The 20,959-nt window shown below is 37.3% G+C and overlaps 1 non-coding gene across 1 annotated transcript; it reads left to right on the plus strand.

Moving 5' to 3' along the window:
• Positions 1 to 20,454: 20,454 nt before the first annotated feature.
• Positions 20,455 to 20,578, plus strand: LOC122099996. Its single transcript, XR_006146064.1, has one exon. It is a non-coding gene; the product is annotated as a small nucleolar RNA SNORA40 (small nucleolar RNA).
• Positions 20,579 to 20,959: the final 381 nt, after the last annotated feature.

The following is a 20,959-nucleotide window of genomic DNA, read 5'->3' on the forward strand; positions in this document are numbered from 1 at the left end:
CTTTCAGATAAAATTCAACCCTCAAAAAGATAAAAAAAAAAAATAAATACCATGCTGGTAACTAAATAAGAAAGTAATAGGATAATTGTTCTTTGACAATCTATGATCCATATAAAAATCAGTCTTATTGAATGATCCCCAGCATTGGCTCCTAGCCATATTGTCAAATTTATGCTAAGTATCAAATAAAGCAGTAAACAGAACTTCTGACATGTGATTTACAACTGTGATTGAGGCTTCCATTGACATACATTCCCAATTATTCTAAAACCATCAGTGTAAAGAAGGTAGGAGCTGGGAAGGTCCTCTTTGTTGGCTGGAGAGCAGAGGGGGATGAAATTTGCATGGACTTGAGAGTTGGAGCAGGATGAATTCAGCTCATTAGTACAGAGGCCTGAGGGAATGTCTGAGGAGTCCAAGCTATAATTTATTGGCTTGAAGTGGAAAGGTTAATGCAATGATGCCTTGTGTGTTTTATGGTTGCTGAGGCCGGGAGAGCGGTGACCAGCAGCTGTCTGACAACATCAGCAATTATTCAACCTAGCTAGAACTACTTATTCAGCCTCATCCTATAGCTGTTCCAAACACTTGATATTTAACTGGAAGGATACACACAATTTCTATGTAGTATCTTTTCTTATTTATGTACAAACTGCATTTAAAGATTATATACACACATCATCAAAGAACCATCAGATATCCTGACACTTGGTGTCCTGTAATTTATTAGGTGCCTGTCTGCCAGAAGATTACAGGATATCTGTCAATACTAACTTCATGAGACCTACAAGATGGTTTGTGATTGTGAGAATGGTGAACAATATGAAAATTCAAACCAGATATTGGTGGCATTGTGCAGGTAACCCAACAAACCCATTTAAGGCTGAGATACTTAAAGTTATGACAGGTTTGCTGAATACTGATAGCTGATATAACTGGGCCAAGTGAAGAGCAATACACGGAGGAAACATTAGACTCCACGGCAAGGGAGGATACAGGCGATTTGGGAAGTGGAAAGCAATTCTATAATATTAGGAACCAAGAAAACAAGGGCAAAAAGGTAAGAATTACCACGTAAAACCATGAAGTCCATAGCAAGGATTTGGAACTTTTATCGTAGCTTAATGAAAAGCAAATAAAAGTACTATGAACAAACAAAAGTACTATGTAGTCTTTGTTTTTACCATCCCATTATGTAGTCAGAGCAACTTCATATGAATATAATCCCTATCATCCCTACTCCACAAATTCAGATTCTAAAAATCACAGATTAAACCATGCATTGGGCCAAAGATGGTCTTAGGCCCTGGTCTTTGATTTTAAGTCAAATGATGTTCGGCAGGAAGTTTTCATTAGGATAATATTCAAGGACATTGTTATTTCAAGAAAAGGGGTGGTGGGTATGTGTGTGGAGGGGGGTGGGAATCTCAGAGGTGTCTAAGACAGCTCATGGGTTTTTCTGTGAATCCTACTAACATTTGGAAACATCTAGGCAAAGAAGTGCAGTGAGGGTTTCCATTGATAAAAGGGAAGGAGGAATCACTGAATTATCTCTAAGGCCTTTTTTTCCATTCTCAAATATAGTTCCTGTTAGGGTCAGGTCACTGGGCACCATTCCAGCAAAGACACTGGGTAACTGCTAGAACTTATAAGTAAGGAAAGAAAGAGTGTCTGGAAGTTGGAGCATCAGTATTGTCACTTCTAGCCAAGAAATTGAGGGGGAAAAAGAGAGAGTAGAAGAGAATGGTATAATTACATAGAAAGCTGGTAAAAGTAGGACACATCCTCAAGGATGGCATCCTCCAGGTAGCAGTGCTCTTGATTCTTATTTACTGATTAAAAGGAGATATTTTCTCTCAAACCAGGGAAATAATACATAACTAGGATCCATCTATTTTTTTTCTTCCACTTGAAACGGGCAACTACCTCCAAGTGATGAAGGTTGGTGAATTTTCCACTGTCTCAGTTTTCCTCTCTAGTAGAGTAGGGGTGGAAATGTACCCATTTAATTAACATTTGGGACAATTGAGCCAAGAAACTTGAACAGAATGGCATATAATCATCATCTTTCAAATCTCTGTGATCTTTATAAAGTGACTCTCTTCTCAATACATCACATTCTCAGAGAATATAAAAGTAGGAGCTGTTTTCCCTCTTAGCTTGGGGACGGTGGGGGTAGAACATTTCTAAAGGAAAAACTTTTTTTTTAAAAATCACCCAAAGCATTGATATCAAGTAGAAATTTACTGTTTCTGAATCCACAGTCATGATTTATGCCATCCAGGAGACAAGGCAACAATGAATAAGACAAAAGAGGAAGCAAGAAATTACAGAGAGCTTTTCTTTTCATTTCCTTCTCTTGCTAGCTCTATTCCATTCTCTTAATATATATTTAATGTGAATATCATTTCTAAAAAGAAAATGTAAGGAGTAACATTGTTGTACAATGCCCATTGCAAGCATAAAATTGTAGACCTTGGAGTCTGGCAGCTTGGGCTAAACTTGTGGCTCTGCATTTCCTGGTTTTGTGACCTCGAGTAAGTTAATTAACCTCTGTGTGCTTCAACCTTCTGATCAATAAAGAGAAAATAATAGATGTACCTCTTGGGCTTGTCCTGAGGACTCAAGGTATTAAAATATGCAAAAGACTTAGAGTAGTGTCCAGCATAAAATAAAACCCGAGTGCATATCAGCTACCATTATTATTACTATCATTATCAATGTTTCATTCCTTCTACATTTCATTTCTTTGCTCTGGTTTTTCTTTTGAGAAGAGAACTAGAGAATAGAGAATAGAAAATACTGTTCAGTCTTAAGATTTGCCCCCTCACCATCTGCTTTGTTTCTCTTACAGTTCTTATATACATTGTAAACACACCACACACACACACACACACACACACACAAACACTGGCTGAAATTAGCAGCCAAACCACAGAATAGAATCTACCCATACATGTGTCTGTATGCATAGATCTACCATAGTGGAGGAAAAATAGAAACTAATGGGGCTAGAAGAGAAAAGAGCATGGTATTATCTTCAAATATCATTTAGTGAAATTGAAGAATAATACACTTTAATAATAATATTTTACATGAACAAATTTCCCCTCTTTTGAGAAGGGCTTAATGTGCTTAATTTGGTTTTCATTTATATTAATCATTTCTTATCTCTATTAAAGCACTTATCACATTGTATTGCCATTTATCTATTTATATGTCTCTTTCTCCTATTAGACCATGAAATCTTGGAAGACAGAGGCTCAATATTATTCATCTTTGCCTCAGGTCTAATACAGTGCCCCAGATAAATCATAGGTAGGCAATTAATATTTGGTGAATAAACAAATAAATTAATGAAATCCTTTATCATACTGTCAGCTGTATTTCCATTATAATTAATTTCTATTCTAAGCAATTCTACCAAAAAATACATTTGTAATTTAAGCAGTAAAATGTTCAATATTCTACAAAACTGACTATGTCATTCAGAGATAAACTTTTCTTCTTCTTTGGACTGGCTGGGCCAGTCCTGAGCCAATGGGACTTTTGTTCCTATTCTCTTTTTCTAGAGGCCTGTTCTATCTCCCTGTTAGGTCAGTCTCATCCTCTTCCTAAGAGGGGACAGGTCGGTGGGAAGACATTAAGAAGGACTTCAGAGCTGGGAGCTGGTGTTTCATGCCTGTAATGCTAGCTCTTGGGAGGCTGAGATCTGAGGATTAGCTTTGAAACCAGCCCAGGTAGGAAAGACCTTGAGACTCTTATCTCCAATTAACTACCAAAACAGATTAGAAGTAAAGAGCTGTGGCTCCTAGTGGTAGAGCAGTAACCTTGAGTCTTGGAATCTGCAATCTCAAAATGTGGAAGTCCACTCTCCTCTCCCACCTGTCCCCCACAAGAAACAGGCACCTTAGTTCTGCATAGTAGCCCACACCTGGCTGAACCGGGACCTGTTCAGTAGATTTGCACAACAGGCTCCTCGAACCAAGTCTGTGTAAATTACTTCAGGCCCCAAAGACAAACTTGCAAAGCATATCCCAAAACTTTTTGTACCCTCCAGCCACCTTCACCCAGAATCGTACCTTTACCCTGCCCTCCCTCCAGCACACCAGGTGTCTCTTGACTCTCTACCCTTCTTCAGTTTTCCATTACAGTCGATCTGGTCTGTTGAGTTCACTTTCTGCTCTTCTTTTTCTTTTTTCTTTTCTTTCTTCTTTTTTTTTTTTTCTTAATTGGTTGTGGGGCTTGAGCTCTGGGCTTGGGTGCTGTCCCTGTGCTCTTTGGCTCAAGGCCAGCACTCTACCGCTTGAGCCACAGCACCACTTCTGGTTTTCTAGTGGAGATAAGAGTCTCACAGACTTTCCTGCTCAGGCTGGCTTTGAACTGCAATCGTCAGATCTCAGCCTCCTGAGTAGCTAGGATTACAGGCGTGAGCCACTGGCACCCGACTTCTTTTTCTTCTTCCTCCTCTTCCTCTACTTCCTCCACCTCCTCCTCCTCCTCCTCCACTACTTCTTCTTCTTCTTCTTCTTCATCCTTCTTCTTCTTCTTCTTCTTCTTCTTCTTCTTCTCTCTTCTTCTTTCTTCTTCTTCTTCTTCTTCTTCTTCTTCTTCTTCTTCTTCTTCTTCCTTCTTCTTCTTCTTCTTCTTCTTCTTCTTCTTCTTCTTCTTCTTCTTCTTCTTCTTCTTCTTCTTCTTCTTCTTCTTCTTCTTCTTCTTTCTTCTCCTCCTCCTCCTCCTCCTCCTCTCCTCCTCCTCCTCCTCCTCCTCCTCCTCCTCTCCTCTACTCCTCCTCCTCCTCCTCCTCCTCCTCCTCCCTCCTCCTCTTTCTTCTTCTTCTTCTTCTTCTTCTTCTTCTTTTCTTCTTCTTCTTTTCTTCTTCTCCTCTTTCTTCTTCTTCTTCCTCTTCTTCTTCTTCGTCTTCATCTCTTGCTTCTCCTGCTTCTGCTTCTGCTTCTCCCCCCCCCCCCCCCCCCCCCCCCCCCGCCTCCTCCTCCCTCCTTCTTTCTCTTCTTCTTCTTCTTGTTTTCTTTAATTCTAATACCCGCATAACTTACTATTCAGCACTAATGCTCAGGCCCAGAGCTCAAGCTCCAGGGGGGGCCAAAAAAAAAAAAAAAGTGTTCAGTCTTAGAGAATGCCAGTTGATAACAAAGCCAGTTTAAACCTGGTTCTTTTGTTCTTAGTTTACAATTTCCACCTATATTTTGACTTCTTTCTACCTAAATCTATAGGATTTTGTTTTGTTTCCCATTTTTGTTTCCCATTTTTCCTAGTACTTCTGAGTCTATAATCCTGTGCTTTGTTCTGATCTCCTAGAGAATGACCTAGCCTCTTCAGGTTAGTCAATTTTCCATTGCTTTGACAAAATACCTGAGAAAACTTAGAAGGATGAAAGGCTTATTTTAGCTTGTGATGGGCTGCAATCCATGCCCACTTGGCTCCATTGCTTCTGGGCCAATGATAGGGCAGAACATTATGGCCCAGGGCCCTGAGTAGAGCAAAGCTGCTCACTCCACAGCATCAAGGAAAAGGGCAAGGAACACTGGTCAAGATATACTTTGTAAGTTATTTCCAACTTGTCCCAGCCACATCCCGATAATATAGTCACCTAAAGTTTGAGCTACGGTTTTGTGGATATTTGGCCTGCTGAACTACAATCACCCGATAATATAGTCACCTAACATTTGAGCTATGGTTTTGTGGATTTTTGGCCTGCTGAACTACAATCATTCCATTTCCATTTCCCACATACAAGTATACATATACTGGGTTTACAGGCATGTAGCATCAGACTGAGCCTTGATTTTCTTATCTTATGAGAGGAACAAGATCTTTCACTTAAAGATTCCCCTGCCTTCCTTATCTTCCGAGGTTCTCTTTAAAGAACCACAGGTAAATTTTATACAAATGACTTCAGCTTAAAGCACTGCCCATTTATTCCAGACACTGTATCTTATTCTTTTCTAAAACAAAACATAAAATAAGACACAATTGTAAAAGAAAATAAAATGAATCTCAGCACAAATAGCATTCACGTTCATTATTCTTATTAGGACATTTTCTCCTATCAAGGCTATTGTCCTATGGCCATAGAACAAGGTCTCTTTAATTCACCTAGCAAGCTAGGATGTCAATTATTATTTCTGGCCTTTCTAGTACTAGTGTTCAAGTCAGTGAGATGAAAGTTACCACTTAAACAAATATTAAAGTGGCACCATTACCATGGCAACCAGAAACAAGAGCTTTTTAAGATGAAAAAAATATTGAAAGGGAGAGGTGTTAGTATTTATTTTGCATTAAATAAAACACATGGGAGCTTAATAGTTGAAAATCACCTAGAATATTAAAGAGATAATAGAATAGCCTCCTTCAACTCCACTTTTGCATTTTACTTACATTACATTATTGTGAGAAAAGTCAGAATCATTTGGGCAAAACTCCAACTTTCTTTCAAGATGATTGTGAAATAACACCAATTATTCTAAGACATTTATTATTAAAGGTCGTATGGAACACACTTGGAAATCTAAAATGGGTGTATGCCCTCCATCTTTAGAAAAAAGAAATTAAGAATAAGAACATGAAATTCCTAAGTCAAGTTCCTATATAACCAGTTTTTTAATCCTAACTAGATGCAACATTGATCAACTCATGGATCTCAGTAATCTTATTTGTGACTTGAGAAAAGGATTTAAGTTTTCTAACACAGCTTGATTATGGCTGGATTTGAACCCCTTTAAACAGTTTTTATACCTATCTGAGTTGCAAGTTTATACATTTCATATACTTTCCTCTTTCACCTGCTTTTCTGTTATATATTAGTGTAAAAGAACAATTTTTAAAGATCTGCTGCATTTCCAAAATACATATGTAATTCACTGTATATTCAATGATGTTGCCGGGACACTTGTTAAAATCTGATGCTGAAAAATTTTCATTGTGTGGTCTTATAATATAGATTTTTGGAAAAGTGTTCAATCTTCATATTGTTCAGAATGTCATTATTTTTATTTTCCTGGAGGAATTAAAGGTAAAATTTGAAGCACTAGTGAGAAAATTACTGACTTGTCTTTACTCTAAAATAGAGTTGTGCAATTCCCTCTGTGTGAGACAAGAATCCTGCTGTCTTAGGGACAGAACAGGGGGTGAAGAGTGTGGGAATCGCTTCCTCACGTTTGTTCTCTGGGATTCTCTAGATTCGGTATTCAGACGCTATGAGCCTGTCTAAATGAGAATCTGAGGCAGACTTCACAGAAATTGTCTCTACCTGCTGATTTGGGGAACAGAAAAGTCTTGGCCTGAAACAAAGACTGAAAGAGAAATTGGCTGGGGATTCAGTATTGCCTCTGTTTTATTTTGTCTGAGTGAAGCAACCTAGCTATTTCCAAAATAAGTTTTCAGTTGAAACACACCTCACTGGGAAGTGTAAATCACATTCTTCTAACAACTTTAAGTAGATAATAAGACTCTTGTGTGGCTTCTTTTGTCTTATAAGCACTTCCTAGGTAGGAAAAGTAACTTGAAGAAGCAATAGCAGCAACATTAAATGCTGGTAAGGCTAAGGGACTTGGCTGTCAGGGAAGTGTGTATCCCTCCACCGGTGGTAACTGTTTTTGAGTTACCATCACAAAACATGAGGAAAGAGCTAACTGGTGATGGCATCACAAAACAATGAAAGAAAGACAATGCTGCTTCTCATTCCTATTCTTCTGTTCTTCGCTATGTATGTGAGAGAGTAGCTTTCCAAGGGGGGAAAAAGTCAAGAACTATCTGGAATTATTTTTCAAGGTTTCTAACCTTGAAAATCCCTTTAGAGAAAGAATTGCATAGGGTTTCAGGTTTAGAATATTCACATGAAGAAGGTTCTGGGTGAAACAATATGGCAGGCTAACCAACTTCAAAATAAATAGAGTTCCTTATTTTTAGAATAAAAAACTGATATTAGACACCAACTCTGACAAAGCAGTCAAACTCAAAAAAGTCGCAAAAAAAGCAGTGGGTGGGAGGTATTGCTTAAGATGTAGCACTTCTGCCTGCTATAACCAAGGGTGTTAGTTCAATCCTCTGTTCCAACCTTTCTTCTCCCCCTCCCCACAAAATAAGGAAAGATGACATAAAAGGGTTAAATGATTTGTTCACAATCCCATAGTAAGAAAATATAATGTAAGAGACAACAGAGATGTCAACTCCACTCTTCAGAGCCCATTAAGGAATTCTTCTTACATGTCCTTCTTGCAAACTTTGTTGAGCTCTGTTTTATTCATCTATGAAATAGGATAATCCAAATTTCCTGACTTTTTGTCAGGGATAACATATAAATCCAATGAACAAAGAATATATGCTAAAATCTACAAAGAATTAATTACCCTAAAATGAAAACGTGGATTTAAAATTGCTGACCATTCCATCCTTTTGGAAGACGATCCAGTATTAAGTCATCTATCTTACACATAAGACAACTGTACTTTCTGTCACTCTGCATAAATTATACCGACAAGGGAACTATAGAGCAGTAGGGAGTCAATGGGGGAAGTATGGCAGTACCCAGGGTGCTTCTAAATTGTATTTTTAATCCTTTACTTACATTTGTGCTTCACAGATTGTGGGGGATCTTGTGATTTTTTCCCCCTCTAGTTGTATGGGAATTGTAACTAAATAGAACAGAAGCTGAGCAGAAAAGGCTCTGAGCACTCTAGTTCTGAACCCAGACTTCTTCCTGAGAGTTTGTTGAGAGGTGTGTTTTGGCCAAACCAGCATTATCGGACTTCTGCTCCTAAAGGAAGGAAATATAAAGTTAACATAGCTTAATCTATCATCCATTCACTATTTTTAAACTCATTTACTGGAGAGAGAGAGAAAAAAAGAACATATCTGCATAATGCTTATATTTCAATGTTTCTATGCACTTTATAATATCTTTAAATTTGAAATAACCCAAATATCCATCAATAGATGAAGGAGCCATCAATGGGTTGGTATATACATATAGTAGAATAGTATGGACAATAAAATGAATGACCATTGAATGCTGAAACAACATGGTTGAATCTTATGAAAGAAGCCAGAGGAAAAGACTCTGTATGGTACGATTCCTTTCCCATAAAATTCTAGGAAGTTCAGATTAAGCTATATAGCAAAGAAGCAGATCAGTGGTTATCTGGAGACAGATGGACAGGAGAGAAAAATTACAAAGATGCATGAGGAAACATTTGCAGGTGGTGACAATGTTTATTGACTTTGCTATGGTTTATGAGAGTGAAACTAATTAAAATAAATGCAAGTATACATTTTAAATGTGTGCGGTTCATTATATGCCAATTGCATTCTAATAAAGCTGTTTTAAAAAGACAAAAATGTCTACAAGTACTAAGATTTCTTTGTCAAAACAGAGCAGCTTATGGGGGAAGGGATGCTATGATTTTATTGAATGATAAACCTTGAAAAGATCCCTTCTTCCCCCACGATAGACTGCCCCACATGATTTTTAGTGGTGGATACACAGTGGGCTTTTCAGAGTACCTCCAAAGCTATGGGAAACCTCTTTCTTTCTTTCTTTTTTTAAATCCCCTGCTCTAGAGGACCCAGTGTCTATAGAGCTGTACTGTTGATTCTCTTTTTCTAAATGGTATCTCTATAAATTACTGCAGTGAGTGGATAAAGGAAGCTCTCTTAGCAATTAGTTTTCTGGTGTGCTCCCAGTTCTAACCTTTCATCCTGTGAAATTTCCATTGTTGCTCGAATGCTTTAGCATTGCTTTGTCCAAGAATAGTTTTTCTAGTAGCATCCAAGTATAAAAGAGTGTCTAGTGCTCAAAGGAATGACTCAGAGATACACGTTCTTGTTAATTGATATAGTTACTGAGCATTATCAGATTTTAGCAATACTGTTGAAAGTGCCTATTTTCTACATTTATCTGATGCTCTTGGTGCGGGAATACTAACAAGAGAAAAATTTTGCATTAGTAAAACTGACAACACACTTGTATTCATAGCATTTGTGGTGTGTTTTTAAATGAAATGAATCCTTTTAATAAAGCAATTTTAAAATCATGCACAAGAACACATTTTTACTATTGCTCATATTCTGGTAGACAGAACAGTCCAAAACACACTTAAAGAGAAATGTTAACTCTCACAAAACCTATTAAAAGAAAATGGTTTGGGAAGAAACAGCCAAATCCAGAAAGCCAATGGGAGTCGAAAGAAAGAGAAATTAGGGAGCTAAAGAGCTATCATGGAGTCTCTGCTTTGCCATTAATTAACTGTGAGGCTTTGGCAAATTAGTCATCTTGCAAAACTGATTCCTTATCTGTTGAATAAAAGGTTATAATAAATGTTCAAAGTTCCTTTTTAGCTTTCCTCTAAGAATTTGTACCTTCCTCTTGTGTTAGAAAATGAGATAGGAAGGAAAGTCACACTATACTAAATTTTAGATTTCTTTTAGCTATATCACTGCACAAAACTGTAAGTCAAATTCTTCTAGAGCACCGAAAGGTGTCTGTTCCAACTTACCTTCTACCGTAAAGTACTTAAACCATTTGGTACCATGATGTAGAAGTAACTTATGCAAATGCTGCTTTAGATGTTCACTAATATAAATGCCTTGCAGCAAATAAGGTAGCACCAAGGTTAGTACCTAATTCTGCCCATTAGCTATAGCCACTGTAATTCAGGGTAAGTATCTGGGATGCACTTACAAAATGGAATTTACTATGGAAATAGTAAAATAAACATGAGAAACACTATTAGAGAACAGCAGCTCAGCAGATACTTTAATTATATCATTTCAGCTTTGAATAATACCATCAACTTGGCAATTTGGGAGCCCTGGAAGACAATTCTATGCCTGGAGCTCAGAGTGAAATGATTTTGGTGTGTGGTATTATGTCCATGCGCTGCACAGAATCAGAAGAAGATGTATGCACTTTGGTCTATTTTTATTTATTTTCAATGTTACGTTATCTAGTCACTGACCATTAGGGTTACATATATAGCTTCATTCTGCAATGGATTAATAAAAAAACATTTTCCATGGGTATAAAGGCTAACAAAAAATACAGAAAAATAATGTTACAAATATGATCATCCTTATGTGACACCCAGGAAACACTTCTCCCAATGATACCATACTTTTAATTTTATATGACATTATTTTTTCAGATCTTCATGTTTAACAATCTGCTACACAAGAGATTTTGAAACAATGCTGGAATTTGTTTGTAAGATGTTCTGCACTCTTCTATTTGTGGTCTCATGATTTCTTCTTAGCTGTTACTGATTGATACTAGATACCCAGGAAAGCACTGTGTGTGTGTGTGTGTGTGTGTGTGTGGGTGTGCATTGTTCAAACAACTTTTTAATCACAATACATGTAAAAGAAGGTTTTCAAATTTAATTTACTCTCATTTAGCAAGGCTGCCAAGAAAAGATCAAGGTAAAAGCCAATCTTTTTTTTTTAATACAACAAAGACAGTAACCCTTGCCTGATCTCTAGTCCTCCCTACATCATTCTCTCTCTAAGAACCATCTTTTCTGCCACCCATAGAATACTTACAGATCCTATCCATTGCCGATCAGCACCTCATCTTTATACATGCACTCTCACTAACACTAAAAAGTCTTCCAAGACTTGATTCAAGGATTCTCATTTTGAAAACTTACCAACAACTTATCATCAGTTCTAACCAGAAAATCTAGGTATGCTTTTCTCTGTTTATTCATTTTATACTTCTGAAAACTGAAGCTTTTGTGTCTCTGAATTACAAAATCTCTGTGAATATCTGTATTTCCCAAACACATTTGTGGTCTTCTTCACATATGAACTTGTTTATTTTCTCATTTCTTGAGCTACAGCACATATCTGGCTTTTAGTAGCAACTCAATTTTAGATAAATGAAAAATGAATGAACAAATTAGTTTTCAAACTAATAAACTTGGTCTTAATCTGAAGAGAACTGAAATTATGCCTCTAAGTTTAGACACCAGTTAATTGCCATCATTGATGCAGTGTAGCTATGCTCTGGCTGGCAGAGACTGAGATACAGTGACTATAACAACTTGTCCAAGACACTCAACTCTGCTTTAGCAAGACACCATTCAAACCCAGTAAGAAAGAGTCTTTCAATAGTGGACTTAGATATAAAGTACTGCAGAAAATACACAGAACAAAGACAAGAGAATCATTTCATCTTCAAATCATGTCATGAATCCATACTTTTATTTTGCCTATAACTAATACTAGCTATGGGACACTTAGTTTTCTCACATGATTCAAATATCCTTGTAAAAAACTATCCCATGTTCATGGTGTAAATATATTGGTAATTCCATATGAACTACCACCACTACCATCATGATATATTTGGTGTCTCAGCCATTATGCCAAAAGCACAACACGTACATAGGCTTAATCATTTACAGTTCTTAAGCTGTTGGGGGTCAGAGACACACTAGGACTGTTAAGGCTGATAGCATGAGAGTCAGTCTCTTTCTCCTGCACATTCATTGCTACTCAGAACAACATTCACTGAGCATGTTTAGTAATAGCATTTGTTTTTGATAATGCTGTTATCACTGTTAATACTACAGGGACATTTGTATTTGAAACTGGGCTGTGACAAGTAGCTCTAGCCAAGGGAAGAAACACTCCAATCTTTGAGTTACAGGACTACCTTTGGCAAAACAAAACAAAAACCTGTGCTTACTCACCAACCTGACACACTGTTAAATAATTTTGTATGGAATTGAAGAGCAAAATAGCACTCTGAATAAATGTGAAGGATAGAAAGTAAAACCAAAAGAAAACAAGATGCCAAATGAGAAGATGGAAATGCTGAAGAAAAATAAAGACAAAAGAAGAAAATAAAAGAAGAGAAAAACAAATCACACAGGTAAAGAAAAAAGCAAATCTCTAGTACCTGTTGTGCAGAATGGTAAAAAAGGGTTCCCTGAACATCACTGTTCTCCCAATTTCTAGAGATAGATTGACAATTTAATATAAACTGAGCATACATTTGCTGACTGTGGTGGCACCGAGTCACCTTGGACCTCATCAGCATGCTAAACATCGCCCATAACCTTTCCATTATCACTGAGGGTCTACTCAGCACCAGGCCCAACTGCTCCAATAATTTCAATTACTTTCCCTGACAAATTTTATGTTTCATGTATTTTAGTGGCCTGATAATTATGATTTCTCTCATTTCTCTCGCTATTGAGCTTAATGGGTTCCAGCATGAGTGTGCAGTTCAGAAATGAAGTTCCACTTGAATTCACAAGTTATTATCTACTTTCATTAATGGAATTGGAAAAGAGAGAGTGGAGAAGAGATAAAGAAGGAAGAAGGAAGAGATGAGTGAGCAGGGTGGAAGAGAGCAAAAGAGAAAACAAAAGTATTGAGAAATAAAAATCAACCAATGGTGAATACAAAGTCAGACTAGGTATAAATAGAACCTAAAATGGAAAGTGAAATACAAAATTCACCGAACAGATCATTTCTATTACTGGACCCGTAAGTGAGGAAGAAATACAATGTGTTGAAAAATTCTCAGACTTCCAGCTCCATACTGGCTCCCTTACTTAATTATCCTTAGGCACATTACTTCATTTCATTGGGCATCTGTTTTTGTTTTCCCTAAGTGCATGATGTCATTAAATCTACAGGACTAACTTTATTTCCTCTTTCGCAGATCCTCTTCTATGCATGTGTTGTGTGCAGGTGCACATGTGTATGAACAGACATTTATGACTGACAAGATATTGTAATGATTCGGGGAGTTGGAGCTTTTTAGAGGCTGTAGAGCAAGAAGAAAAGGAGCATGAACAACTTAATTTTGCTGAGCATTAACAACATTCCTACCATGTGTGGACAGGACTTTACTTCCTACATTTGGCATAAAAATAATAGAAAGAAATAAGAAAATTTGAAAACATTTCCTGTCAATAGAAGCCTAGTACATAAATTATTTATATCAATTCAACATGATTATTGTGTAAGATTTGGGAGGAAAAATACTGTGGTAGAGTAAAGTGTCAATAGAATCCAATCCATGAACTATTTTTTATTACTAATGTTTTTTTTTTATTGGTGACAATACCGTATAGAAGGGTTACAATTACAATGAGTAAGGTAATGAGAATACATTTCTTATCAAGCCATTGTTGCCTCCTCCTTTGTTTCCCCTACCATCCCTGCCTTCCCAACTCCCCCACCCCCACCCCATCAAAGTTGTAAAGTTAATTTTTTGATATAACATTTTGTACATCTCACTGTGGCAATGGGGTCCACCTGTATCCCTACTTAAATAATTTGTTTTTTCCCCTTCCCCTCCACAAATTATATTACATCAAATACAGTGAAAACAGGGGTGATACCGTCGGGGAGGGACATACAAAGCAACAATTTTTGTTTGTTTTGTTTTATGCCAACCCTGGGGCTTGACTCAGAGCCTCCTGCTCTAAGCCTTTTTCCCCTCAAAGCTGGTGTTCTACATTTGTGTCATAGCTTACTCTAGCTTCTTGCTTGCTAATTGGAGTTAAAGTAACGTGAACGTGAACATTTCTGCCTGGGCTGGCTTTGGACCTTAATCCTCAGATCTCAGACTCCTTAGTAAGTAGGATTATAGGCATAAGACCACTGGCCTCAGCATCTGGGATCTCACCAACAAATTTATTATCACCTGTTAGGATGTAGATATGTTGTAAAAAACTCCAATTAGGAAGTGTTGCTGTGGCTCAAGTGGCAGAGTGCTTAATTGAGATGAAGAGCTTAGGACAGTGTCCAGGCCCAGAGTTCAAACTCCATGACTGACTAATAAATAAATGAATGAATAAATAAATAAATAAATAACACACAATATTATTTACCGGGCGCGGGTGGCTCATGCCTGTAATCCTAGCTACTCAGGAGGCTGAGATCTGAGGATTACGGTTCAAAGCCAGCCTGGGCAAGAAAGGCCTTGAAACTCTTATTTCTATAAACCACCAGAAAGCTGGAAGTGGTGCTGTGGCTCAAGTGGAAGAGCACTAGCCTTGAGCTGAAGAGCTGAGGGATAGCGCTCAGGCCCAGAGTTCAAACCCCACTACTGACAAAAATAAATCAATAAATACATAAAAAGGCTCCAATTTTTCCTATTTTGTAGCCTTTTGCCAAATAATTGGAACTTAATCTTAACTTGCATATAGTGAGAGTGCACAAATTTTTTTTTAAACCTTTGGAAAAAAAGTTGCTGAGAAAAGTAGGCTAAAGAAAGATGAAATAGATTTTTTTCTTCAAGAGGCTAACAATTGTGTCATAGAAAGGTAATACAATAAATGCTATATATAAGACATGTATTAGGTGGGCTTATGGAAGGAAAGTATTGTACTTATTTTGAAAGGACTCTCTTTTAACAAAGGCTCATGTCTTAAGCCAAGGAGACCATCTCTAGTTTTACCATTTCATACACAAGTGAGCTACTCGGAAAAATAAACTAATGAGTAGACTCATTTTCTGTGTCTCAGAAAACAACAACAACAACAAATTAACAGCACAGAGCAGCACAGGGTAAGCCCTGCATTGTAAGCACTCAAAATGACAAAATGATAATGATTTTAAGATGAGAATGTTTACAAGTTAACATTCAACCAAAAATCTAAAAACGTAGCAAAATACAGAAATAGTAAAAAAAAAAAAATAGTAATTATATGTGGAAATAGCTGAACTGACAAATCATTTTACATGTCCTGACCCTATATTCTGCAAGTAAAAGGTATCAATTTTCTCAAATGATCCTAGGAAGATTACTGAAGGAGGGCTTATCTCTTTCAGTTTATGTAAAATGAAGTCAAAGGGATTTTCCTAGTTAATACTGACTGAAGGAAAATAACCTATGAATTGTAGCAATGTGTTTCTTTCTCACCATAATCATGTCTACAGACAAGTTTAAGTCCACCTATACTTTGTTGTAAATATATTTGAGAAGGAAATTTTCTTTCCTTTTCTTTCCTTTCTTTCTTCCTTTCTTTCTTTCTTTCTCTCTCTGCCTTCTCTCTGTGTCTCTGTCTGTCTGTCTGTCTGTCTCTCTCTCTCTCTCTGTCTCTCTTTCTTTCTTTGGCTTGTCCTGGAGTTTTAACTCAGTGCCTGGGCACTGTCCCTAGCAGCTTTGTGCTCAAAGCTAGAACTCTACCACTTGAGCCATGGCACCCACTTTGGCTTTTTTTCTGGTTTATTAGAGCTAAGAGTCTTAGGACTCTCCTGCCCTGGCTGGCTTCAAACTGCTGATTCTCAGATCTCAGCCTCCTGAGTAGAGAAGGCAATATTCAAGAAAGATTTTGATTAACTTCTTAATTGATACAGTCAATTCTTAAAGAGACCCTTCTAGTTTTTTTCTTTTTGTTTATTTGTTTTATGCTGGTCGTGGGGCCTGAACTCTGGGCCTGGGCGCTGTCCCCTCAGCTATTCAGCTCAAGGCTAGCACTATTCCACTGAGCCACAGCACCATTTCTGGCTTTTCTGCTTATGTGGTACTGAGGAATCGAACCCAGGACCTCATGCATGCGAGGCAAGCACTCTACCACTGAGCCACCTTCCCAGTCCCCCTTTTAGTTTTTATAGTTCAATACTGCATCTCTGTTCAGAGGTAGATGAAAGTCAGTAGTGTTCAACCACTTGAAATATCAATATCAGTTTTCTTTTAAGAAACAAGCAAGGGATGATAGGACTGGAAAGGAGAAAGAATGAAGAATAGAAGTCACCTGGGGCTGAAGTAAATTCAATCCATTGACTCTAATTCAAAGGCTAGGTGAACTTCTCTTCTAGCTTGGGCATTTGGGGAAATTCAAGGTATTTAAGGATGAGTGAGAATTACTGTTTCTGAAATTCTCACATTCTATGATTGAAAATGACAAACACATTTGAAAATAATTACAGCCCCTGGAAGAGAAAATAAATGCCAAGATGTGGGAGGTAATAACTAATTACTAGGCAGGAAAGCATGTTGCTTACTTCAGGGATAGGTCAGATTTCAACAGTGGCAAGGAGAAGGACAATTTAAAATGTCAGGTAGGTGTGAGCCAAGCTGCTGTTGTAAAGTTTTCACTAATTACTCAGGTTGATACTGTTTCTCATACAGCCTACCTATCAACTAACTCCAAGTCACTACTTAACTGAAGCAAAGTGAGTTATCCACCATGACTTCCACCACAGCTTAAAAATATTCAAACTAATGCTTTAGTTATAGAAACCTCTAAAGAAGACACATCTGAACTTGCCATCTCCAGGTTGTAAGCCTGTTTTATTCCAGCAGAATTATATTGAATACCAAATTAAGAAATTTGACATTATTGATCGTTTAGTCTCATTATTTTATATATGGGTGCCTTTCGCTCAGTTATTCAGAACACAGAGGCATTTGATTGATAAAAAGGCATGATACGGTAGTAGTGAAGGGAGTTTAGGCCTCCTGTGTTTAGAAATTATCTTTTGTAGGGTACAAGGCTTTAAAAATTCCAACTAGCAACCATTAATCCAGGTTTTCAGAGGCAATTTCAACATTTCTTTGACTTATTTGAGTTACCTAATGATCAGTATTGCCATAGTTTTGTATTCAAAGTTTAGATGGATAATAATATATATAGAACTCAAGAGAAATAGAATGTTCTACCAGTAAAGTTTTCGTAACGATAAAATGACTCAGAATGAAAGAAGAAAGGCTTTCTCAGAAAATTTCTAGAAAATAAAGAATTTCCTTACTTTGTGAAAGTTACTCTGATTTTTTTTAAACTATAGCCATATCAATTCTGATGAAGCTCAATCGATTTGTATCTCTCAGTAAGAAGAAGGGAAAAATCTCTGTATTGGTTGTGCATTTACTTTATCTTTTAATACCAATTTTTAAGACCAATTGCCTCTTTTGATCAATTTAAAATAAAGCATGAGCTAAAAGTCAACTTTACCTTTAATTTTTGTATATCACTGGTGTTATGTTATTTTCATAGGCTTCCATTGCAAGATACACAATAAAATACTAATAGAAATAAGAATAATGGAGTTGAAGCACAAAAAATGGAGAGGATGTTGTATTAAAGTTGGTGTGATATGTATGTCCCTAGTGTAAGGTCCGCTCCTGGATGGTCAGCAGACTCCACCCTCCTTCCAGCCAAGTCTCCACCCAGTACCTGTGTTGCCCAGATAACTAACATACCTGGAAGAAGTAACATCTGCATCTGCTGAGGTCACATCTGGATTTGATGTGACCATACCTTTCCCCGCCCCTACCTCTAGATAAGGCCTATCCCAGGACCAGACACTCTCTCTCCCAGCTACATGGAGTGCCAACATGGCCTGGTGCCAGCCGGAACAATGAATAAACCTACCCCTTACCTGAATACCACATGTGTGGTGTTGTTCTTACTTGGCCTCTTCTTTAAAAACCTAACACCTTGCATCTGCTTCTATCTCTCAGTCCTAGTTTCCATAGTCCCAGTACATTAATTAGCAGTATGAAATAATATTTGTCATGTAAAACAATATTTGAAGCATTCATTAAAGCCTCATTATGTGCCAGGCACTTAACATAATTTAAATCTAATTTCACCAACACATATACATTAATGAGGAAACAATCTCAGAGAGCAAGCTCAAGCCAGATTCTAGGGTTATAGATTCAAGTTGCTATGGAGAAAAAAGTTGACCCTTTGCATATCTGAATTCCAAAACAAATTCCTAATTACATGACTTTTAAGGGTCAGTAGAACTAAAAATCCAGCTCTGTCTTCCAGCAAAATGACAGCAATCAGGTTGCTTTACCACTTTCCCCCTCATTCTCAGTAAAAATCTAAATTCACTGGAGATATGAAAAATGCCAGGTCTATCCTTTTACATTAAAAGAAATCTTTCTAATATCAGGGATGGAGAAGGGCAGATTTGCCTCACAGGTGGTCCAGCTGAGTGGTGAAACACTGATTCTGTCGTGGGAATCCAATCCGGAATTGGAGGCAGAAATCTCAATTATAGTGTTGTCCAACAGAAATAGATTAGTCTTTGGTGTTCATAGGGAATTGGTTCTGAGAACCCCTCTTCTCCTGAGGTTGTTAAAACCCTTAGATGCCAAATTCCTTTATAAAACTTTGTATCTTTTATCTGTAGCCTATGCAAATATACTGTTGAACCTTAAATCATTGCTAGATAAGTGATATATGGAATAGAATGAAAATGCTGGATAAACAGGTTTTTTAAATAAACTATTGTGTAGAGAATAATGACAAGAAAAAAAAAAACTCAATGCATGATCAGTCGATACAGAATTTCCTTCTCTGAATGTTTTCTATCAGTGCTTGGCTGAGTCCTCAGAAGAAGTGCCTATGCATATGGTGAACTGATTTTCTAGGGCAGAGAAATGGATGTAACTTAAAATTCTCTAGTAGTCATACTTAAAATAGTAAAGGTATACAACTGAAATTAATTTAAAAATGCGTGTGACATAATCCAATACCTAAAGGATGAACATTTTAACATGTAATCTATAAACCATATTGAAATATTTTACTTTGTATTAAAACAAACAAATAACCAAACCTGGTATGAGGTTCATCCTTAGAACAGTTATATTTCAAGTGCTCAATAGGAACACATGGCTAGACATTATGATACTGGACAGTTGAGCACTAGTAGGTTTGTAACTGGGGTACTAAGCCAGATATCTAACTCTAGGTTCAATATGTCAGGTCTGCCTCCTGCCCCATGATTCTGAATAAAGACACAAGTAATTGTGAAGGGCAGAGAAAGGAGGGTGAGTGCATACCAAGGACATGCAGTGAGAAGAGGCAAAGGAAGCACTTCTATCTGTGTTCAGAGTATAGGGAGGAACTTTAGATTTAAAGAAAGACCGGGGTCAGGGAGTGCGAAGTGTGCATCCTTAAGATGTCCTGGTCAGGGTGTAGTTTGGTTGATCATTATCTCAGTTCTGGTTCTTGTGAGGGTTTCTGGGAAAGTCATTGCTGTCATCTCTTGAAAGGGAACAATATGATTCCCATGAAATGATTACTACTGCTCCAGGGTGCAGTCTCATCATTATGGGGAATTATCCTCATTTGGGAAATTAGCCTGCAAGACTCTTCTGTTCTTTTCCTTGGGGTGTAGTTTATATCCCCTGAAATTATAAAGACGTTATCGATCAATCTTGTCCTTTCTGGAACCCAAGGTGATTGCAGGAGAGAGACTCAGAGTAAAGGAGACAAAATAGAGATAAGGATGACAAGAAGTTTTTTGCTCTTGTTGTTGTTGTTGCTGTTGTTTTTCTATTTTGGTTAATTCATAGGCCTAGGGAAGGGATCAGTGTGTGTGTATGTGTATGTGTGTGTGTGTGTGTGTGTGTGTGTGTGTGTGTGTGTTTTAGAAAAAGCAGTTTCAAAGTATCTGTTACAGGTGTAAGAAGAAAGCTTGAGTAGCACTCTGTGTGTGTGTGTGTGTGTGTGTGTGTGTGTGTGTGTGTGTTTAATTTGTAGCAAAGACTTACAGACAGGCTCAAAAACAAAAATCCTCTTCTGTAAATCCTCATCGTTCAGTATAAGTTTTGATACATGTAAGAAGGGGTATAATTCCTACAAAAGTTTGAAGTAATAAAGATAGTGATACCCATTCAGGTTGGCTGTAAGAATAAAGATCATTTAAAAGCATAAAACAGAAGACGAAAGCTTGATCAGAGAAGGTAGCTGAAAAATATTGTATTAAAGTGAACCAACTTCAGGCAAAAATAATTGAAGTATAAAAATCAACATAATGAAAATTGAAGTATGATAAAATAACCTCATTGACTAGGAGAAAGGCTATAGAAGAAGAGAGGAAGAATAAATGGAAATAAAAGGCATAAAAATAGAACCACACTTGTAGAGCAGACATTTACTTAACATCTATTGTCCAACACTTACTGAACAGAAAGCTGAAATTCTTCCTTCCCATTACAGAGAAAGAAAATCTG

The sequence above is a fragment of the Dipodomys spectabilis genome, unplaced genomic scaffold (genome assembly GCF_019054845.1).
Source record: "Dipodomys spectabilis isolate Male_0828 unplaced genomic scaffold, ASM1905484v1 ptg000017l, whole genome shotgun sequence".
NCBI classification, from domain to species: Eukaryota; Metazoa; Chordata; class Mammalia; order Rodentia; family Heteromyidae; genus Dipodomys; species Dipodomys spectabilis.